Raw genomic sequence first — 24074 nt, 5'->3', positions numbered from 1 at the left:
TCCTCTAGGTTCTCCAGCCTGACACCAAGGTGCTTTCTCCACTGCTGTCAGCACCCTCTGTCATGCAGGGGTTGGAGTTATCCCAGGGACAGGCCAATAGGAGAAGGAGGAGGCCTTCCTGAACAGCAAGGGGATCTGGCAAAAGGAAGCCAGCATGTTTCTGCCAGGTTTTGAACCAGGAACCTTTTGTGTGTTAGGCAAACGTGATAACCACTACATTACAGAAACTCCATCTGCTTGGTTCTTGCTCACCCTGGCACAGACCGATGGACAAACCTGGAGAAAGTGGTGGCAGCCCTTCAATAGGTCAGCAGGCAGAGCAGAGGACTGGAGCCTGCACTCAGGAAGTCGTCCTTACGTTGTCCTTGTGACTCCAGCTTGAGGGAGAGCTTCTTTTTCTTCCCCTTGCTGACAAAGAGCAAGAGAAGAATGAAAGGTCAGGTGGGCCAACTCGGTGCAGAAGCCCATGCTGCCTTTTCCTGCTGCATAGCCTGAAATGAGGGACTCGTGGCAGTTAAAGGAACTGCTGCACTTTCAGAAAACATCCCACCCGTGCACACAGGGGGACAGAAGAGCCTGTTAGTCTAGCACGCTCCCAACTGAACTACTTCAGCAGCCGCTCGGTTTCTTTTTGGCCTCCTGCTTTTCTGTCTGGGATGTTGTTGTCAGCTGTGGCACAGAAAAAGGACGTCATTGCGAGCAGCCCAGGAAGACAAGATTCACTTTTGCCTTCCTTGCTCGGCTTTACTTGCTTCCTCGCCCTATTCCTGCCTTAGTTCCTGGCTTACCTGAAGGCGACGGGGGGCCAGCAGTACCAGGAGGAAGTTGGGCAGCTAGACCCTGGTGGCAAAAGTCCTGCCGCCACTTGCCACCCCACTGTCTTCTCCCAGTGTCACATATTGGCCACCAGGGACTTGGTGCCCAGCAGCGCAACGGAAGGCAGTGGACAGAGTCACCCTCACCTTGAAGCTCCAGCTCATTAAACCACATCTTCAGTCGCTGATGGCCAATGAGAGACCGGCATGGCTTGCTATTTTAGCACTTGGAAATGCCATTGGTCAGTCATTGGATCTCTGTAATGCTGTTACAGAACAAAGGAAAATAGAATCTCAGTGTGACATTCTATACCTTTGGGGGAGTGGCTATAACCCCCATATTCCTCATTTTCATATCATCGTGATCTTACATATAGAGCATGACTTGTAAGGTATCAGGGAAAGGATATGATCTGCTGAAAGTCACGTCTCTACCCATAGATGTAGACCATTCATGCATATGAAGTTATGAGAATTGTGCAGTGTGGTTGTCACTGTGCTGTAAGGTGGGGGAGTCAGCCAAATATTAGCTCCCCAGTGGCAACAGCAAGGAAAGTAACCAACACCCGGACAGGGTGTCAAACAACCCATCAACAGCCATTGCCCAGCAAGGGAGCTACAATGCAATGACTCACCTGCATGAGGACACCCCAGGGGAATTGCTCAGACTTGCTTGGAGAGACGCAGTGATGCTCAACTGAGTCTGAGGTGGGGCGGGAGGGGCAAAGCCATGAGGGAAGAAAGGACATGATAAAAGGAGAGACATTTGCCAGGCTTTATCTCTCTCTGTCACCTACATATACAGACACCCCCACACCAAGCAACTGAAGCGCTGATGAAAGGGGAGAGCCTGGCTGAAAAGCCACCAGCCAGCCTGTGGTGAGGAGCATCTAAGTTTGTAAGGGTACTGAAAGGGTTAAGATCAGCTTAGAATTAAAAGCAATAAGGAGTCCGGTGGCACCTTAAGGACTAACAGATTTATTTGGGCATAAGCATTCGTGGGTAAAAAGCCCACTTCTTCAGATGCATGGAGTGAAAATTGCAGATAGAGGCATAAATATAGATTGGAACATGAAGTGACGGGAGTTACCGTACAAGGGGAGAACCAGTGTTGAAGGCTAATTCAGTCAGGGTGGATGTGGTCCTCTCCCCACAATTGATGGGGAGGTGTCAATACCAAGAGAGGGAAAATTGCTTTTGTCGTGAGTCAGCTACTCCCAGTCCTTATTCAAGCTCAAATTAATGGTGTTAAGTTTGCAAATCAATTGTAACTCTGCAATTTCTCTTTGAAGTCTGTTTTTGAAGTTTTTTTGAATGGCTACTTTGAATTGTTGGGTGTGAATGTGTAAATGTGCTATTGACTGTACAAGTCCCATATGGTCTTGTGATCTGGATCCCTGGTTTTCACCCAGGCGGCCTGGGTTCAATTTCTAGTGTGAGAACAATGCAGAGCTTTTGCTCAGAGGGGAGGCAGGAGATGAAAGGAATGGGAAGGGATCCTGCCAGCAGGGGAGTTGGACAGTGTTGGGAGGGAACCCCAGAAGTGGGGGTGGGGCAGTGGTCTGGGGGGAGATGAGGGAAGGATCCCAGCTCTGTGGGAAGTTGACATTCTGGAGAGCACAGGCCTGGCATGAGGGGTGGGAAGAGTGAGTGTGTCCCTCTAAACTCACCACCAGCAGACTAGGCAGGCTTGGAAGAATTACATATTTGTTGGTAAATGTCAATTTCTGTGTAAACACACGACCCAATGGCAAAATCTTTCCATCGATAATCATCAAAACTAACAGATGGGCAAAGTAAGAAACATGTTGCTTGAGAACTTATCCTGTTCTAATCCTCTAGGGTTCCCTTTTGCCTTAGGCACCACCACGTGGGCATTTCATATCCCTCCTCATTTTCACACAGACACACAATTTCCTTTGCACAGATCCATGAACAGCAAAACCTCCCTGGGTCTATTGTCTGAGCCAGGGCATTCGATCCACTGAAACCTTCTCTCCTGCAATGGCAATGGTCAGACAGAGGGAATGCATCCACCTTCCCCCCTGGAAGTAAGATATTCACTCTCCTCTTCATGCTACTGTTGTTATTCCATGAGTCATCAAGGATGGAATAAAAAAATGAGTTTCTCCAGCGTGAGGAAAGAAAGGAGCCACCAACGTCATCAAAAATCTCAGTGCCCAGAGAAAACCTGCCTCTGTTATTGGAATCAAAGAGGTGCTGGCAATACAATGGGAAAAGGGACTGTCTGAATTGCCAAGGCAGGGAATGAACAATCTACAGCAACATCATTAACCACAAACACACTCTAATCATGCTCCAGCCAGTAGGGAAATGGGGAGGAACTCTGGCTGTTCAGCTATGGCAACACTTACAGAGCTGCACAGCAGTGAGTGTGCTGGGGAAGCTGGTCTGAGCAAACAATTTGTAATGACCCTTCAGTGAGAACAGAACCAGAGTGTAGAAAGGCCCCTGTGTTAAGTGGTTGTAGCTGAGGCCTTAGGTAGCTGGGCTAGAAAACCATGGGTGTCTTTCTGTGAAGGTTTGATCCTTGCCAACTAGGCAAGGCTGGTGTGTGGTGTCTCCATGGCTGCACTTTCAGGGTCTGATCACAACAGTGCCATAGGGAGCCAAGCCTAGACATATTCAGAGACTAAGGCCAGGTCAATGTTTCAAACAGTGAGTCTATGCTGCTGCAGCTCAGTAATGGAGATGCTCTGTGCCAACCTCCTTCTGCCAAAATAACTTAATACGTAGCCCTGGAAAAAGGGACCAAGCCCCTCCTCTTGGGGGGGGGGGGAGTGCCAAAGACTGAGCCCCAGTGGGGGGAGGGCAAAGCCTGAGGGATTCAGCCCTTGGGGGGGGGCTCAGACTTTTGGTTCCAGCCCCAGGACCCAACAAGTCTAATGCCAGCACTGGTGACCCCATTAAAACAGGGTCACGACCCACTTTGCAGTCCTGACCCACAGCTTGAGAACCACTGCTCCATGCTGAGCGGGGAGAGTTTTCCTGTTGGTGTAGTCAATCCACTTCCCCAGGAGGTGGCAGCTCTGTCATGGGGAGAAGCTATATCAGTCGGTGTGCAAGCTGTGGTGTTTACCACATTTAAGAAGTTTAATCAAACCCCATTTTTAAAACCACCTGTGGTCTGTGAATGGCAAAGGAGCTCGATGAAGCAGGGTCTGTCCTTCAAAGTCCTGGAGACCACGATTCCATACCTCTGTTGTAATGGGGGTATAGCTCAGTGGTAGAGTGTTTGATTACAGATCAAGTGGTCCTTTGTTCAAACCCAGGTGCCCTCTTGAAAAAAATTTTCATTTCCATTCTCCATTATGTTCAGGAGCTCCACCATACGAGGATGCTTGAAATGAATGTGAACACTCAACATTTTGCTGTCCAAATGCATAAAAACCTAGCAAACCTGTCCATCAGCTGAAATCAGTTCCAATCCTCTAAGTGTCTAGTTTATGTTTTCATCAATTAAACAAAGGGATCATTCCCTGAAGCAGAGCACAAGTTTGAAATACAGGCAGCATAGAGCCAATATTCATAATGTCAACTACAAAAAAACGATACACATCTAGAGATAGCATTATTATAATCAGCCAATCAGAACCTCTCCATAGACCCCTTACACGACCACTTCTCTGTAATATTGGCTGCAAATATAGAACAGTGGTCGCAACGGTGAGCTATACAGTTACAGATTATGTCAATAACGTCACAGGAGGTGACACGGCATCAGTGAGACTGATACTGGAATAGCATCCAGTTTTGGTGTCCTCGTTTGAAAAAGATGTTGTGAAATTGGAGCTGGGGCAGCAAAGAGCCACCTAATGTTCTGAGGACTGGAAAAAATACCTTCTAGGGAGCTATTGAAAGAGCTCAACCTGTTTAGCTTATCAAAAGAAGATTGAAAGGTGACTTCACTGAAGTGTTGAAGTGCCTTAATGGAGAGATAAGATTGGGTATTAAAGGGCTCTTGAATCGAGCAGAGAAAGGCCTAACAAGAGCCAATGGCTGGAAGGTGAAAAGAGACAAATTCATATTACAACTAAGGCACAAAAATTCAACAGCGAGGATGATTCACCACAGGAACAAGCTACCAAGGAAAGTGGTGGATTCTCCATCTCGTGATGTCATTTCATGAAGACTAGATGCCTTTCTGGAATGTGTTTGCCTCAAAAGTAGCTCTTGTGTCCTACAGGAGGCCTGTGATATGCAGGGGGTCAGATTAGATGCTCTAATGGTCTCTTCTGGCCATAAAGTCAACTAATTTCTGAAAAACTGAGTGTAGCATTGGGAGCAGCATCTGATGTTTCCCTGTCTAGCCAGCTTGCTGCCTAGAACGAACGCTCCTTGAGTGGGGTGATCCACAGGGAGTAGCTCAAACCTGCAAAGTGCCTGGCCAGGGGCAAGACATTGGCACAGCAAGGGAGGGGTGCGGCAGGGACATCACAAAGGCCTTTGGCAGGACCTCAGACTATTGGTCAAAGATGGTGGGGAGGTGGTGACCTCACAGAGAGATGCTGACATCAGCCAGGCAGGACAGGGGTGAGGGGCCAGGGAAACCTCAGAGACCCCTGTGGCCTTGCTTCAGCAAGTCTCCTTCTCCAGGTCTCTCTTTGAGGACTGAGGGAGTATTCGGGTTCACGGACGTGAGCGCCAGGAGGAACCTCTTTCGAGTTTTCTCTTTCCCTTTCAGTGATTTTACTAGAAAACAGCTGTCCCTGTTTAGAAGGTAAAAGCCTCCTGGAGGTTTGAAACCTGTTCAGTCTGATCCATGTGGTGACAGTTGAATTCTAGGCATGGAAAACACGAGCTTAAGGAGGCAGAATTTTATTCTGCACCTGGGATTTTGTCCCTTAGAATCACTGGGGACATTAGGGTTTGTCCTTTTTGTTTCACCTTTTGTCCTTTCTCCTGTTCCCCTCTCAACACCAGGAGAGGGGTGTGTGCGGAGAGTGCTCAAAATGTGGGGCTGAAATAGTGCTCGGGCAGTGATCCCCACCAGTGACCTGGGCCATCCTTTGGGCTCTCTGGTGAGAACCCTCAGCCTCCCGTCCTCAGTCTCTACCCTGATTGGCTGAGCAGGGGGTTATTGACAGGGAGGAGACTCAGGTCCTTGTTGTTCTCTTTTAAGACCAAGTAAATAAGTCAGAACCAGTTCTATGTTTGATGAATTTTGCTGCTTCTGGGCCAAAGCTTTCTACTCCTTGGGCACATTTGTCCCCCTCTCCACTTTCAGCATGAGGTTTCAGCTACCATACTCCCTCCCCCTCCCTTTCCTGTTGATAGCAGCCAAGGGAATGCTGGGAAATTTGGTTCTTTCCCTGCTCCAGGGCTGGCTCTATAGGCAGGGAGCTAACCAAGGAACTACAGCTCTCAGGGCTCCCGGTTGGTTCTCCGCTCCCAGGCTGGATCCCTGCCGGCTGCCGCCCCTGCAAATGGGCTGCTCCAGGCACCTGCTTGCTTTACTGGTGCCTAGAGCCACCCTGACCCTGTGCCCCTGCCCGGAGCCTGCATCCAGCACCCAAACTCCATTCTAGAGCCTGCACCTGACTCCATCCCAGAGCGCAACCTCTCAACCATCCTACACCCCAATCCCCTGCCCCAATCCAGGGCCTGCACCCCAGACCTCCTCCCCCAACCCAAACTCCCTTGCAGAGCCTTAGGCAGGTGGGGGGCAGAGTTCGGGGGGGGCGGGCTCTCAGTGGTCTGGGCACGACCAAAACTTCTACAAACCTGCTGCCACTGATACTTGGGGCGGGGTGAGGAGGCGAGCGGCGAGTCGGTGGATGGAGGGGGGCGCCATTTTCAGTATTTTAATGTTTGGTACTGCATTGAGTGACTGCTGTGTGCAGTAATATAGTGACCCCTGGGGGGTCCATACTCGGGGGGGGGTGAGGAGGTCAGCTGCGAGTCGGCGGATGGAGAGGGGCAAATCTCTCAGATTCAAAATCTGGGACAGTGTCTGTTGGTCCTTTTTGCTGCTTTTCTCTGGGCTGGGGGTTGTCCCAGTGCTGCACAGAGGGGTTCCCACAGAAGGTGCTTGCTCCTAACCCCCGAGGCCGTCAGTGTGTCGGCTCTTCTCTAGCCAGCCCACTTGCCAGATCTGATTGGCCTTGGTCGGGCTCCCAGCCCCTCTCCAAGGGTTGCAGCTGTCTGGAGGTGCTGCCTTCCACGCCTTCCTCAGTCCCACCTCATTCACTCCACAGGGCGACTGATTACCAAGTGGGGGGAAGATCTTATTCTACTTCTAGCAAAAAGACATTTTTCTATTACCTTAATTACACTACCTTAGGGGCCCCCTATAACATATTACCAAGGTTCAATACAAAGTCATAGGCAAGTTATACAAAAATGCATAATGCAGAGATTTATCTACAACTGCACTGAGTGACTGCTGGGTGCAGTAATATGGTGACCCCTCGGTCTTTGAATGAGGCTTTATACTGGGGGGCGGGCGAGTCGGAGGTGAGCGGGTGGGCAAGTGGCAGGTGGGCACAGAGGTGAGCAGTGAGCCAGCAGGGGCTCACGGGGCAGGGATGGGGTTTCTGGCCGGGGAGGAGGAGGTGAAAGGAGGCGAGTGGTGGGTGGGGAACTGACTAGGAGGAATGCCGCCGGCCCGGGGGGAGCTCGGGGTTGAAGCGGGGTGTGATGATGGGGACGAGCGGGGAGGGGGCAGGTCCTATTTTACTGCTGTGATCTGGTCACCCTATGGGGGCCATTTCTTCCCCCTCCCCCCAACCTTCCTTTTTGGCCCACACCTGTTTCAGTGGGGCAGCGCTGGGGAAGGAGGGTTTGTTTCTTTGGGGCGGGCGGTGCTGGGGACATTGTTTCCACAGGGCTGGGCAGCGCTGGGGAGGTGTTTCAAGGGGGCTGGGTGGCACAGTGGGGGGAGGCACTTTTATATTCTTGCTTTGAGTGCAAAAATAGCTAGTTACAGCTCTGGGACCCCATATTGCGCTAGGTGCTGTACAATCCCTGGCCAACACTGGGACACCCAGGGGGTTCCCCTCAATCTCCCTGAGCCTCTGCAGCCCAACTTCTTCTAACTCCATCTGGATCACACACACACACACCCCGGCAAAAAAACAAACCAAACTGGGCGGGGCAGCTCCTGGGGGCGGGGCTTTGGCACAGATAGGGGGTGGGGCAGCTCCTGGGGACGGGGCTTTGGCAGAGATGGGGCTAGTTCTCACCTCAGAAAGTCCTTGGCCCGGTGAGTGTGGCAGCTGCAGCCTGGGTTGGGCTTGAAGGAGCCAGGAAGGGGCTGGAGCAGTGGCCAGAGGCTGCAGGCACCAGGGGCCAGAGGGATCCCAGGGGCAGCCCTGGGTGGGCAGAAGAGAGACTCCACACACAGGTCCCAGAAGCTGAGGGTCTCGCAGCCCCTGGGGATCTGCTCTTGGGTGGGGTCTGGACAGCGATGGAGCCCCGGCCTCATGCTGCCGCAGGTGTAGTGTGAGAAACTGCTGCGTGTAGGAATTTGCTACTTATGGTGCACAGAGCATGCTCACATGAACTGAGCATGCTCAGTAAATCTGCTGAAGCCACTTCCCTTCACCCTGCCCTTTCTCAGAATCAGATTCTGCAGATTGCTATTTACAGGGTGTCATAAATGTATAGCTACGGGCAGTGATGAGCTGCCAAAATGCTAACAACCGGTTCCCTCCTCCTCACCCCATGAGGGGTCATGCCCCCCCTGGGACTCCTGCCCCATCCAACCCCCCCCATGTTCCTTGACAGCCCCCACCCCAGGACCCATGCCCTATCCACCCCCTTCCCTGTCCCGACTGCCCCTTGCCACCCTGTTAGAAAAATAGGCCAATGCAAGCCTGTTAGCAAAACTAGGCCCTTAGCATGGGTATACTCAAGGCCCTTAGCATAAGTAAAATCAAGGCCTTGAGATGCAAGCAGAGAGAAAAGCCTGTGTCAGCTATTATCAGTTTAATGCTTGGTTTGTACTAGTCCATGCTTATCAGCAAGGCCCACGCTTGGCGTAACATATGTGCAGCTGTCTTTTTCTGCTTATGGCCAAAAGCAGTTAGCCTAATGGGTCATTTTCTCATGCATGAAGCCAAGAGTAGTTAGTATGATAATATAAGGGGTTAAAGGGGATATCTTATGTCTTCCTTACAATGATAAATGTATCCGTGCAGCTGCACTGTTATCATGATGGATGTATCCGTGACAGTTATGCATATCTTGTTCCTTTTTGATTGATATATGTATTCTATGTACTTCAATATTCCCTATAGATACATTTACAGGACCTATAGGGTCAGCCAAGTAACGCAAATAAGACGTCAACAAAGTTGTTTGTTTCGGGGTATAAAGGTAAGCCCATCCAGCCATGTAAGGTGTGTCTCTCTCGGGCATTAGCCGGGACGAGAACACCCGCTCAGCTGATCGATCAATAAAGCTAATGGTACTCGTCTACCTGTTTCCGTGCTTCCTTGGCGTAATTGGGTAAGCTCCAGGGAGAATCGGGCCCTTTTGGCTAACAAATTGGCGACTCCACGCCGGGACTTCTCTCCCTGTTGGGGGCGTTGACCGGCGGCCGAGGACGGCTCAGGAGAGTGGCCACCTCGAGCTATTGGTTTGCTCGAGCTCCGGGTCGCCACAATCGACCGGGACGGCTACGCCCCCTCTATAGAGAACTCCAGCCGACACGGAAGCAAGACAGTACCAGAAGAGGGGAGTCCACCTGCCGGACGCGGCCACTCCGGGCGCGGTAAGTGCGTTTACCTCTTGGGTTTGAGGATTAACGCCCCCGAAGAGTGAGGGTTGGGACATTGGGCCCCTAATGGTAAAGGAACCCACAGATAGGAAGGTGTGTGGGTAAAAGTTTTCTGATAAGGTACCTAGGTTCAGGCACGGCAAATGTATAACTTTACTAACTCCACTGATTCGTGGACCGTGCTGAATGAGTATTGGAATGTAAATACTACCCTCTTGTGTTTGTTTGCGATAATACTACTTGTGTTTTACATTGTACTGACAACTTGGAAACCGCGGTTGCACTAGCCTGGTCTAGGACTTAAGCCAATTCTAGCCGCCCCAAGACTTCCGCGAGGGGAATTTCCCCAGGGACCGGAATATCTTGAAAGCAAGGGGAGTTGGCCGAACCCGTGACCAGGCTGATATCTAGGTGTAATGGGGTCCGGACAAAGCATGTCTACCCGGACACCCCTAGGATGTATGTTAGAAAATTGGCCAGAGTTTAGACGCCAAGCAGATTATGGAATGGTACTGTGTAAAGATAATCTGGAAAAATTCTGTACCTTAGAATGGCCAACGTTTGGGGTGGGGTGGCCCGCAGGGGGAACACTCAAACTGGAAACAGTGCAGGCTACACATAACGTTGTCACTCGGGATGGGCATTGGGATCAATACCCCTATATAGATATCTGGCAGGATCTCGTGGCCAATCCCCCCCCGTGGCTACGGGAATGTAGAGCACAAGCTATCAGAGCCTTATTAGCCCGCACCCCTGTTAAAAAGCCCTGTCCCCCTTATGATACCCCCCGTCCGCCTGCCGTGCTTCCTTCTGCCCCTGACCTAATGCTTCCTCCTCCTGTATATCCTGGTCTCCCGGTCTTGGCAGCTGCAGCAGCTCCACAGGCTCCAGCTCTCGCTTCCCCTCCCTCGAAGGCGGAAGCCCCGGCCGTAGTGGCAAAACCCTTGCCTGACACACAGGAGGCTGAAGGGATAGACTCGGCCATAGAGCTGGGGGATGAGCCGTCTGTTTCAGAGCACTCTGATAAGGGTGACTCAGTGGCAGACCGAGTTAAACAGAATCCTAGGACAGGCCTCAAGGTGCAGGGGGCAGGGAGCTCCACGCTTGTCGTCTCTTACAAGAATGCCCCAGAGGAAGCTACCCCAGTGTTTGAGGGCCCCTTACGGGAGACTATGCTTCCTGGCGGTGCTGGGGGTACTGGTGTCCTGACTATGGTATATGTCCCCTTCACCACCAGCGATCTGTATAACTGGAAACACCAGAATCCCCCGTTTACGGAAGACCCTGCCCCGCTGACTGCCGTATTTGAGACCTTGGTTACAGCCCATAAGCCCACCTGGGGGGATATGAGGGTTGCCCTAGATACCCTTCTTACTGCAGAAGAGAGACGCTTAGTTTTCTCCCAAGCCCGTAAGTGTTTACGAGAATCGGGGGTGCGGGAAGAGGATTTAGCTAGACGGCTCCCTACTGCACCACCCAACTGGGGACATACAGAGGCTCCAGATATAACAAAACACCAGGACTATGCCACGGCAGTGGTACAGGGGATGAAACGCTGTATTCGGAAAGCCACAAATTGGGCTAAATTGTATAATGTGAGACAAGAGAAAAATGAAAATCCAGCCGCTTTTTATGAGCGCATGCGATACCTGTAAAAGGTATACTGACCTCGATCCAGAGACTGCCAATGGAAGGCAGGTATTAATCCCCCTTTTCATTGGACAGTCCTATGAGGATATCAGAAGGAAATTACAGAAGCTAGATGGAGCTGCAGGCAAAAATATAGAAGAGCTCCTGGGGATTGCGGTGAAGGTTTATGATCGCAGGGATGACAAGGAGCAGAGAAAAGGGGCTCGCGTACTGGCTATGGCCCTGAGAGAAGGAAGAGAGGAAAAGGGGGGCAAGGGAAGAGGACGCTCAGGCTCAATTGGCAGGGGAAAGGGCTCCCGGTTGGGTCGGAATCAGTGTGCCTATTGTAAGGAAGAGGGACACTGGAGAAATGAATGCCCCCGCCGACCGATTAGAGGAGAGGGACACAAGGATGGGACTTCACCCGTGCCTGTTTTCTATGGTGGCACGGGGGAAGGGGCTACCCTATAGGGAGGCCGGGGGACCCAACGGCCCCTCCTGGCAGCACAACCCGCCAGTCTGGATCCCACGGTAAAAATTAAGGTAGAGGGCCGCCCGATTACAGCCCTTATTGATACAGGGGCTACTCTTAGTTTACTACCCCTCGACACGGCACCACGAGCCAGAGCCCAAGGGTGTGTCACGGTCCAAGGAATAGAGGGGCAGCACATTACACTAAAGAAAACCCTCCCCCTCTTAGTGAAAGTAGGGGACCGCCAAGTATCCCATCAATTTGTTTGCAGCCCTTCCTGCCCCATTGCGCTGCTAGGGCGAGACCTCCTCACTAAATTACAGGCGGAGATCTCGTTCACTAATGGGGCTATGGAGGTTAGGCTCCCAAAACAACAAGCTTCCAACTATCAGATGGCCCTACTTAACGCTGCTGTAAAACCTGCCCTAGCACACCACGGGGTTGACGAGGCTTCCCTGCCAGGCATCAATGCCAGAGTTTGGGCTGAGGAGGGAGGTCATGCCCGTGCCAAAAATGCCTCGCCGGTACACATCACCCTTAAGGAAGGGAGTTGCCCCGTCCGAGTCCGACAGTATCCCCTGAAGTTAGCCACTCAAATCGGGTTAAAACCTCTGATCCAAAAGTTTGTACAATGTGGGTGGCTAAGGAGGGCACGTCCCGTATAACACCCGATAATGGGAGTGCCTAAGCCTAACGGACAATACCGGCTCGTGCAGGATCTAAGGCAGGTCAATAAGCTAATAGAGGCGCCTTATCCTGTTGTCCCAAACCCCCACACGATTCTAGGACAGATACCCAAAAGCCATGGTTGGTTCTCAGTAATAGATTTAAAAGACGCCTTCTTTTCCATTCCCCTTGATCAGGAATCTCAAAAGCTGTTTGCCTTTGAGTGGGAGGATCCCGACACCCATTACAAAGCCCAATACCTCTGGACTGTTGTTCCGCAGGGGCTTACTTGTGCACCGGAAATTTTTGGGAGTCAGCTACGGAGGGACCTTGCTCCCTTCCTAGCTCGACACCCTGCGTGCAACGTAGTCCAGTACTGCGATGATTTACTTTTAAGCACTGAGACAGAGCAGACTTGTGAGGAACAAACTGTAGAACTCCTTAACTTCCTGGGGGCACAGGGATACAAAGCCTCTAAGGAAAAAGCACAACTGGTTAAACAGCAGGTGACTTTCCTAGGGTACCGCCTTAGTCAGGGAAGTCGAAGTTTAAGTAACGATAGAATCCAAGCTATACTCGACAGCCCTCAGCCCCAGAACCCCAGAGAATTGAGAGCTTTCCTGGGACTGACCGGCTTTTGCCGACTCTGGATCCCTGACTATGGGGGAAAAGCCAGACCCCTATATGAAGCCCTAACTAAAGAGGGTCTGCTGCATTGGAAGTGGACTAAGGACAAAGAGAAAGCATTTCAAGAGCTTAAAAGAGCTTTAATTCAGCCTCCTGCTCTGGCTCTCCCAGATCCACGGAAACCATTTACTTTGTATGTCCACGAAAGAGCCGGGGTAGCGTCTGGGGTCCTCTGTCAAAAGTCAGGACCGACCTGGAGACCCATCGGCTATTATTCCAGAGTCTTAGATCCCGTTGCCAGGGGATGGCCAGCCTGCTTGCGGGCTGTCGCTGCAACTGCTCTCCTCGTACAGGAAGCCGAAAAGTTAACCCTTGGTGGGGACACTGAGGTTGTGGTGCCTCACGGAGTACCCCAGATACTAGGAACAGGGCGGGGATAGACATCTGAACCCCAGTCGGCATACTAAGTATGAGGTGGGACTTTACTAGCCCCGAACCTCACCTTTAAAACAGTCAGTTCTCTCAACCCAGCTACCTTACTGCCTGACCTCAGGTTCCCAGTGGTGCTGTTGATCTGACCCATGACTGTGTCGAAGTCCTGCAGCAAGAGACTAAACCCCGTCCCGATCTTTCAGATTTGCCCTGGCCCAACCCTGATCTTGAGGCATATGTCGATGGTTCTAGTTATGTACTAGATGGGAAGCGGTACACAGGGGCTGCTGTGATAATTAAAAGCACAGAGGTGGTGTATCCCTTTAAACTCAGCTCCTCTCTATCCGCTCAAGCAGCAGAACTAATTGCTCTCATCGAAGCTCTTCGCTTGGGGGCTGGGAAGACCATAAATCTATACACTGACAGTTGCTATGCGTACATGGTAGTACATGCTCATGGGACCTTGTGGAAAGAAAGGGGTTTCATTACAGCCTCGGGCCAAAGAATTGCCCATGGGACCCTTATCAAATTGTTGCTTGAAGCCTTAATGCTTCCCCTGCGGGTCGCTGTCATCCATGTCCGTGCACATGGGAAAGCTCCTGATGCAGAGCAGCGCAAGTATAATCGTTTGGCTGATCTGGCTGCGAAGGAGGCAGCACGCAGGGGAACTGTGTGGCTTCTTTTAGTTCAGGACACTGAGGCCGAAACTCCTGTCCCCCGTTACACGACAGAGGAGGTATCCTGCGCCCAAGCTGCAGGGGCCCAGCAAACCCCCTCTGGGTGGTGGAAACTACCCGGGGGAGAAATATTCGTACCCCGTCCGGTGCTCCAGGAGATTCTTCAATCCCTGCATAAAGAGGGACATTTAGGATCAGGAGCAATGGTTGATTTGGCTGCCCGATCCCTTAGAGCAGTGGGTATGCATACAGAAGCCCAGAGAATTGTCAATAATTGCTCTGTTTGTCAGCGCACTAACCAGAAGGGATCTGGCCCCCCTGTTCCACTGGGAGGCCGACCCTGGGCTGCCTACCCCTTTCAAAGGTGGCAAGTGGATTTTGCTGAAGTACCCCCTTGCCGAGGCTACAAATACTTGCTTGTTTTTGTGGATCAGCTTACCGGGTGGGTGGAGTGTTTCCCTACCCGACACTGTCAGGCTCGAGCAGTTACTAAGGCCCTGCTACATGAAATACTTCCCAGATACCACCTCCCTGAAGTAATTGAGTCAGATCGGGGAAGTCACTTCATCTCCCAAGTGGTCCAACAGGTAGCGCAGGCCCTTGGTATCCAGTGGAAGCTGCATACTCCTTGGAGGCCACAAAGCTCAGGCCAGGTAGAAAGAATGAATAGGACTCTCAAAGATACTTTAACAAAGCTCTGTATAGAGTCTGGTTTAAAGTGGCCTGATGCCTTGCCGCTTGCGCTTACTCGCATTCGAAGGGCCCCCCGTAAGGGTCTGAGACTCTCACCCTTTGAGTTGGTTTTCGGGTTCCCTCCCCGAGTACTCATCCCCGGGTTCCGGGAAAATGTAAGCTGGGAGGTAGGGAATGACTCTTTGTGGAAACAGGTCTCTGCGCTGCAATCTGTCTTGTTTCAGCTACACCGCACGCAGCACCCTTCCAGGCCCTTCCTTGGATCGACCCGTGCATTCGTTCCAGATCGGTGACCGGGTCTTTATCAAGAAGTGGAAGCGTGATCCTCTCACAGCACGGTGGGAAGGCCCACATACTGTTTCGCTCATCAGCCAAGCTGCCGTCAAGGTTCTTGGAAGCGACAAATGGACGCACTGCACGCGAGTTAAACGCTTTGTTGGCTCGGATCCAGAGGACGAATCAACCGAGGAGGACAACAGCCCTCTGCTCCCCGGCTCCGGACGCCCGGGTGGCACAGGTGAAGACTCTAACTGGGAGTATCACGGACTGGAGGGCTTAAAGGGACTCTTTAAAAGAAGGCAACAATGAAGTTGTTCCTCCTGTTTCTGTTTTGTTTCCTTGCTTGCTCTTATGGTTGGGAAAACAGGTTTCTGCAGTTAGGAGAGATAATTGCGAGTTCCTTTAACCTCACTAACTGCTGGGTGTGCGGTGGCCCAGGGGAATTGGATGAATGGCCCTGGGTAGCCCAGCCAGTGCAGCCCAAGTACTTGCTGAGTAATCTCAGCATCGTGCATAATGGCACGGAGCAATGGTCCACAGATAGTAGCCCTTGGCGGCTCTATTCCGCTGGCATGGGAATCTTTTGCCTTAAGCGCACCCGGCGTGGGCCGGTATGTGGGGAAAGTAAATGTAGTTGGACCCTATCCCGGGGATATGATTGCTACCATCATCCTGGCTGTCACACCTATGATTGCTCTAAATATCGAGGCGATGGAACCATACCCATGTGAAATTAACCAATAGTAGCTGGGTCAGATGTTCCTTCCAACACCATACCGGTGAGGGTTGTAAGGCAGTGGGACTAGATGGGTTCTTTGATTCCCTCTTTCTAGCCTGTCAACGCGATAACACCACTAGTAAAAGCATGTGATCCGGTGGTATCAGTGGGCATGGCAGCACTCTAATGGAACTCGGGTAACTCACTTCAGACACTTTTGGTCTAATACCGACAGGCCCAGGTCAGGTTGTAAGTGTGTGGAAAGCAGGAGCTGGAGCATGGAAATGTGAATACTGTGCTGCTGATGGGGTACCGTCCTCCGTGATGGGTGGGCCATTCGGAGGACCCCTAGGAACAGGCAACCACATATACTATGAACGACCCTTGGACCCCGATACCTGAGATGGCCCTTTTGCTAATGGGACTTGGGCCCTAAAGGGCCATTATTGGATCTGTGGCTCTTATGCCTATCGCAGACTTCCACCAAATTGGTCGGGGATATGTTATGTGGGGTATATTCGGCCATTGTTCTTTCTCCTGCCCCAAAACCGGGAAACACACTAGGAATTAGAGTGTATGATGATCTCGTTAGGGAAAAGCGGTTTGTGGACTCCACTTTAACTGCCGGAAGTTCCCAGGCCTGGGAGCTCAGGAGTGGCCCCCAGAGCGGATCATCAAACATTATGGGCCTGCCACCTGGAATCCCACCGAGCTTGTCACGGGAGCTAGGGAACCAATTTACAATCTGAACCGCATTATCAGGCTGCAAGCTATCTTGGAAATATTAACCAACCAGACAGCTGCAGCGTTAGATCTGCTGGCAGATCAGTCAACCCAAATGCGAAATGCCATCCTCCAACATCATCTAGCTCTTGATTACTTGCTGGCGGAGGAAGGCGGGCTCTGTGCAAAACTTAATGAGTCTAATTGCTGCCTACAAATAGATGACAATGGGCAAACAGTGAAACAATTGACCAAAGAAATGAGAAAACTCGCCCACGTCCCAGTCCAAACCTGGGGTGGGTGGGACACAGACTGGTTCACATCCTGGTTGCCACAAATGGGATGGTTTCGTAAAGGCTTTTTGCTTTTTATGCTTGTTATAGTTACCCTTATAACCTTCGCTTGCTTCACCCCCTGCTTGGTCGCTATAGTTCGACGACTGGCTACCCACGTTACCTATCAGCAAATAATGACCTTATATCGGCCAGAGGATCGGCCAAAGGAAGCAGAGGAGTGGGGAAGTTTAAGCTCTTAAAATGCTTTAAGGGGGGAAAGCTGTTAGAAAAATAGGCCAATGCAAGCCTGTTAGCAAAACTAGGCCCTTAGCATGGGTATACTCAAGGCCCTTAGCATAAGTAAAATCAAGGCCTTGAGATGCAAGCAGAGAGAAAAGCCTGTGTCAGCTATTATCAGTTTAATGCTTGGTTTGTACTAGTCCATGCTTATCAGCAAGGCCCACGCTTGGCGTAACATATGTGCAGCTGTCTTTTTCTGCTTATGGCCAAAAGCAGTTAGCCTAATGGGTCATTTTCTCATGCATGAAGCCAAGAGTAGTTAGTATGATAATATAAGGGGTTAAAGGGGATATCTTATGTCTTCCTTACAATGATAAATGTATCCGTGCAGCTGCACTGTTATCATGATGGATGTATCCGTGACAGTTATGCATATCTTGTTCCTTTTTGATTGATATATGTATTCTATGTACTTCAATATTCCCTATAGATACATTTACAGGACCTATAGGGTCAGCCAAGTAACGCAAATAAGACGTCAACAAAGTTGTTTGTTTCGGGGTATAAAGGTAAGCCCATCCGGCCATGTAAGGTGTGTCTCTCTCGGGCATTAGCCGGGACGAGAACACCCGCTCAGCTGATCGATCAATAAAGCTAATGGTACTCGTCTACCTGTTTCCGTGCTTCCTTGGCGTAATTGGGTAAGCTCCAGGGAGAATCGGGCCCTTTTGGCTAACAACCCCATCCAACCCCTTCTCTGATTCGTGATGGCACCCTGGGACCCCTACCCCATCCAACCACCCCTTCTCTCTGTCCCCTGACTGTCCCTGGAATCCCTACCCCTAACTGCCCCATTCAACCCCTTCTCCTTTCTGACTGCCTCCCCCCCGCTTGCCCCGTTCAATCCCCCTGTTCCCTGCCCTCTGACCGCTCTGACACTAATCCATTCCCCCCCACAACTCCCCTGCCCTCTATCCAACACACCCTCCCTGTTCCCTTACCATCCTACCTGGACCCGGGGCCAACCCCAGGGATCGGGCAGGCAGGAGCTGCACCACCCGGCTGGACCCGGACCCGGGGGCCTGGCAGGCAGGAGCCGCCCCCCCCCGCTGGACCCGGACCCGGGGGCAGGGCAGGCAGGAGCCGCCCCGCTGGACCCGGGCAGGCAGGAGCCGCCCCGCTGGACCCGGACCCGGGGCCGGGCAGGCAGGAGCCGCCCCGCTGGACCCGGACCCGGGGCCGGGCAGGCAGGAGCCGCCCCGCTGGACCCGGACCGGGGCCGGGCAGGCAGGAGCCGCGCCCCGGCTGGACCCGACCGGGCAGGCAGGAGCCGCGCCCCAGCTGGACCCGGACCCGGGGCCAGGCAGGCAGGAGCCGCGCCCCGGCTGGACCCGGACCCGGGCAAGCAGGAGCCGCGCCCCGGCTGGACCCGACCCGGGCAGGCAGGAGCCACGCCCCGCTGGACCCGACCGGGCAGGCAGGAGCCGCGCGCCCCGGCTGGACCCGGACCGGGCAGGCAGGAGCGCGCGCCCTGGCTGGACCCGGACCCGGCCAGGCAGGAGCCAAGCCCCCAACGGCTGGACCCGGACCCGGCCAGGCAGGAGCCGCGCCCAACGGCTGGACCCGGACCCGGGCAGGCAGGAGCCACGCCCCGCTGGACCCGACCCGGCAGGCAGGAGCTGCGCCGCCCGGCTGGACCTGGGGGCCGGGCAGGAGCCACTCCGTGCTGCCCGGCGAGGTCACAGCTGGACCCGGGAATCAGGAGCCGCGCCGCCCATCCCCAGGGTCCGGCCGCGACCTCGCCGGGTGGCGCAGCGCCTGGAGCCCTCCCCTCCCGCTGGCATCCCCACTCCCCGCCCCAGCTCAAGCTCACCTGCAGGAAGCCGCTGCTTTCTTCTCAGCCCTCCCAGGCTTCCCGCGCGAACAGCTGATTCGGAGTGAGGTGAGCTGGGGCTGGGGGAAGGGCAGGGAGCTGCTACAGCTTTTCTTAAATTTAAAAGCCCTTTTGGAACTAGTTGTCCCTCCGGGAACAACCGGTTCTAAAGGGGGCTTCTGAATTTAACAACCGGTTCGCGCGATCGGGTGCGAACCGGCTGCAGCTCACCACTGGCTACGGGTAGCATAAAATACCCTGTAAAGGGTTAAAAAGCTCAGATAACCTGGTTGGCACATGACCCAAAGGACCAATAAGGGAAGAAAATACTTTCAAATCTGTGGGGGAAGGTTTTTGTTTTCGTGTTCCTTTGTTCTCTCTGGGTCAGCGAGGAACCAGGGCATGGAAAATACATCTCCCTAAGCACATGGCATAGAAAAACCTTAGAGTTCTGTCCATAGGCAGGTCCTTGCATAGCTTGCTGAGTCACAAGGTGTATCTGCCTTTTCTCAGTGGGTCTATTGTAGAGCTGATGGTCTGTAATGGGCCATCAACCAGGCTAGGCAGAACTGACACCAACTTGTCTGGGGTGTTCCCTGGAAGCAGAGCACAAGTTTGAAATACAGGCAGCATAGAGCCAATATTCATAACGTCAACTACAAAAATGATACACAGTTAGAGATAGCATCATTATAATCAGCCAATCATAACCTCTCCATAGACCTCTTACATGACAACCTTTCTACAATATTGGCTGCGAATATAGAACAGTGGTCGCAACGGTGATCTATACAGTTACAGATTATGTCAATAATGTCATAGGAGGTGACACGGCATCAATGAAATTGGAGCTGGGGCAGCAAAGAGCCACCAGATGTTCTGAGGGCTGGAGAAAAATGCCTTCTATGGATCTATTGACAGAGCTCAACCTATTTAGCTTATCAAAAGAAGATTGAAAGGTGACTTCATTGAAGTGCTGAAGTGCCTTAATGGAGAGAAAGGATTGGGTATTAAAGGGCTCTTTAATCGAGCAGAGAAAGGCCTAACAAGAGCCAATGGCTGGAAGGTGAAAAGAGACAAATTCATATTACAACAAAGGCACAAATATTCAACAGTGAGGATGATTCACCACAGCAACAAGTTACCAAGGAAAGTGATGGATTCTCCATCTCTTGATGTCATTTCATGAAGACCAGATGCCTTTCTGGATTGAGTTTGCCCCAAAAGTAGCTATGGTGTCCTACAGGAGGCCTGTGATATGCAGGGGGTCAGATTAGATGCTCTAATGGTCTCTTCTGGCCATAAAGTCGACTCATTTCTGAAAAACTGAGTGTAGCATTGGGAGCAGTGTCTGATGTTTCCCTGTCTAGCCGGCTTGCTGCCTAGAACGAACGCTCCTCGAGTGGGGTGATCCACAGGGAGTAGCTCAAACCTCCAAAATGCCTGGCCAGGGGCAGGACATTGGCACAGCAAGGGAGGGGTGCGGCAGTGACATCACAAAGGCCTTTGGCAGGACCTCAGCCTATTGGTCAAAGGTGGTGGGGAGGTGGTGACCTCACAGAGGGATGCTGACATCAGCCAGGCAGGACCGGGGCGAGGGGCCAGGGAAACCTCAGAGACCCCTGTGGCTTTGCTTCAGCAAGTCTCCTTCTCCAGGTCTCTCTTTGAGGACTGAGAGAGTATTCGGGTTCACGGACGTGAGCGCCAGGAGGAACCTCTTTCGAGTTTTCTCCTTCCCTTTTACTTATTTTATTAGAAAACAGCCGTCCCTGTTTAGAAGGTAAGAGCCTCCTGGAGGTTTGAAACCTGTTCAGTCTGATCCATCTGGTGACAGTTGAATTCTAGGCATGGAAAACATGAGCTTAAGGAGGCAGAATTTTATTCCGCACCTGGGATTTTGTCCCTTAGAATCACCAGGGACATTGGGGTTTGTCCTTTTTGTTTCACCTTCTCCTCCATCCATCCCTCCCTCCTTTCTCTTCTTCTCTTGCTTATTTTGTTCTTTCTCCTGTTCCTCTCAACACCAGGAGGGAGGTGTGTGTGTGTGTATTGCGGGGGAGTGCTCTGCAGCTCCCACTGTGAGAGGTTTACCCAATAATGTGGGGTTGAAATAGTGCTCGGGCAGTCAGGGCCGGATTAACCTTTTGTGGGCCCCGACACGAAACATATTTGTAGGCCCCTATGTAGTCACTGTGGGCTCCGAGTGTGGGCCTGGTGGGGCAGTGCCGTTAGTGCCATAGCATACCCGGTACTGAACCTCAGAGAGATTTTTCATTTTGATCACACACCCCTACATGACTATACGCATTGCCATACACAGCTCCCTCAGCCCCCGGGTTTTCTCATTGAGCTGTACACCCATGTGGGTTTACCAGTGTCCACAGTGAGCAGAACTTTCATAGTGATCAAGGAAACTCCCCACAGATTTATCTCCTTCCTCATTCAGACCTTCTCTAGCCATGTCTCCAGTACCCCCCATGTCACCAGTAACGGCATGTGGTCCTAGTCTCAGCTCAGAGTTCTAAAGCCAGCAGACACCTGATCAGTTCTGACAGATCCCCCCCTCAGCCCCCTTCCTGCCATGTGAGCCAGCCAGCTGCAAACACCATCTCCCCAAAGTCAGGACTTAGCCCTTGGGAATCCGAAGCCACCAGCCTCTCTCCCTCTGCTCCCATCTACATGCTAGTCTGCTACCTGGTCACCACCACCTCTCCCCATACTTGTTTCCTTTCCACTTTGGACATGCTCCCACCCAGCTGGAAGCTCCCTCTGCCAGCCTGACCTGCTCCCTCTTTCCCTGCTCCCCTTGACGTTCCTGTCCTACTTGTGACCTCTGTTCCTTGAGGTGAACTCCAGTGTCTTTAACTGCTCTAGCTTAATGGCCCCAGTAGTCACAGAGCCACCTGCAGCTTCTCTGGCTACAGCCAGGGGCCAGTTCCCAGAGGCCAGCCTTAGCCAGCTGCAGCTACTAGCCGCAGGAGGGGTGGCAATGGCAGGGCTGAGCGTGCTTGAACCTTGCAACGGCTGCACTAGGGACTCTAAATCCTCAGCGCTGGCCCTAGGCAGCTGCAGACTCTGGAGTTAGGCACTTCCCTCCTCTAGGCCATGGCTTTAAATACCTGCGATTCCCATCACCTGCAGCAGAGGCCACCAATTCCCACGCCCCCCTCAGCCAGCACCTAGTCGTGCAGAAAGTGCAGCCTGAGTGATTGTGGAGGCTGGGGTGCCAGGAGGTTCCCGTCCCTGAGCAGCAGCCCTGCAACAAGCTCACGTGCTTCCCAGTTGGGACATTAGCCGTTACTGACAAGGTTTGTCTGTGTTCTTTTTTTTATCTCATTGTTAGGTGTGAGAAGTATAAACTGTTCAACAGGTTCAATTAGTTGGTTAATAAGATGTTTATGAAGTAAATCACTGGCTTTAAAATAAGATCCAATCTGGAGCATATGAACTATTGACCCCTGGACTCCAGCTCCCACGGAGCCCCCGGGGAGTGAGAGACCCCGGGGGGGGGGGCACTGGGGGGGGCAGGAAAGTGACTCTGCCCCGGGGAACCTGGGAGAAGCCTCAGAGCTGCCTCAGCCCCAGTGGGATTTGGGGGGCAGAGACTGGGGTCTGGTGGGGAGATCCTGTGGTGTGGGGAGATGGGGTGTCAGGCAGGGAGGGGAGAAGCTGGAGTTGTAGGGAGGGGAAGGTCGGTGGGACGCGGGGGGGGGGGTTGAACTGTCTCTGTGCATCCAGGAAATTCCCAGGGGGGGGGAGTGGCGGGCGGGCGAAGGGGGGAGGTGAGTTAATTGGATCCTGTCCCTGTTTGTGCCACTTGCCTCTCGCCCCGATACAAATTCTCTCTAGTTCTGCCCCTTTTCTCGCTCAGTCTCACACGAGGCTATAAAATCTGGGGCGATCCCCCCCCATCCCCTCCAATGATCAGCTCTCCCGTCTCCCCCGATTTACCCCGTTCTCCCCATGAGTCTCAAACATCAGTTTAAAATCTTCTCTAGTGAGGGGCATTTTCCCACCCGTTTTATCTGCAGCGATTTGTCCTTGTTTAGGTGGGAAATTGTTGCCCTGAGTCATTCCCCAGCACATGGCTGCCCCTGGAGTGGGGGTGGGATGGCTCAGTGGTTGGAGCACTGGCCTGCTAAACCCAGGGCTGGGAGCTGACTCCTTGCGGGGGCCATTTGGGGATTTAGTTGGGGATTGGCCCTGCTTTGAGCAGGGGGTTGGACTAGACACCTCCTGAGGTCCCTTCCAGCCCTGATCTTCTATGAGATGCCGGGTCTCTGCCAGGGCAGGGAAGGGAGGCGCACGTGTCCCCCATGGGGACTGCCCAGACCCCCGTTTCCCAATCCCAGTTGTTGCCCCCTAACTACCAACACAGTTGCCCCCAACCATCAGTTGCCAGTCACCTGTCCATCCCCCACTGCTGCCCCCTTCCTTTATCCAGGGACCTTTCAGCTCCCCCTCCCCCTCCCTTTTAATCAGCTCCTCAAAGGGCTTCCTGCTGCCCATGGGAATGGTGGGGGTGGGGCAACCATCACTTTGTATTTATGTATTGGACAGTCGTATAAAATCCAGTCCAACAGTCCCCCTTTTCCACTAGTTCGTTAACAGCAATATAAAATCCCCTCAGATCTTGGTGTTTTTCTCTCATGTTATCAAATACGCAGTTTGTGACACATTTTCTGTGCAAATCTCAAAGATTCATATAAAATAACCTAAACGTTTGCCCCACTTCTCTCTAGTTGTCTGTTTCTAATTGAATATGCCCTGATATTTTCCCCCTGTCTCTCTAATTATAAAATACCAAGAAAATCTGAGATTTACACCTTTTCTCAGATTCTTGAACCTGGATATAAAATGTTTGCAAATGTTGCCCATTTCCTCTTTATTCATTTATCAAATATTGATGTGAAACACTCAGATTTTGCCTGCTATCAACTGATATAAAATCCCTCTGATTTTCCACTTTCCTCTCTCTAATTTGCAAAATGGATCCAAAATCTCTCAGATTTCCACCCTTTCTCTTTCATTTCTGAACGTTGCTCTCAAAGCTCATGTTTTGCCTTTTTCTGTCATTATCAAATGTCAGTTAAAAATCCTCTCGGGTTTGGGGCTGTTCCCCATGTTTCTAAATCCCAGCAACTTCTTCCTTCGAGGGAACCTGTTACCCTGAGTTCTTCTCCATCATGGAGGTCACAGGGGGTTAAATTGC

General features: G+C 52.1%; 1 non-coding gene and 1 pseudogene across 1 annotated transcript; both read left to right on the top strand.

Moving 5' to 3' along the window:
* The window catches only part of LOC120381919, a 480690-nt pseudogene that overhangs the window by 125686 nt on the left and 330930 nt on the right, over positions 1-24074 (top strand).
* TRNAC-ACA lies at positions 4046-4117 on the top strand. The gene has a single exon. It is a non-coding gene; the product is annotated as a tRNA-Cys (tRNA).

Source organism: Mauremys reevesii, linkage group 14 (assembly GCF_016161935.1).
Source record: "Mauremys reevesii isolate NIE-2019 linkage group 14, ASM1616193v1, whole genome shotgun sequence".
Lineage (NCBI taxonomy): Eukaryota > Metazoa > Chordata > Testudines > Geoemydidae > Mauremys > Mauremys reevesii.
This window is presented reverse-complemented; position numbering and strand designations above follow the sequence as displayed.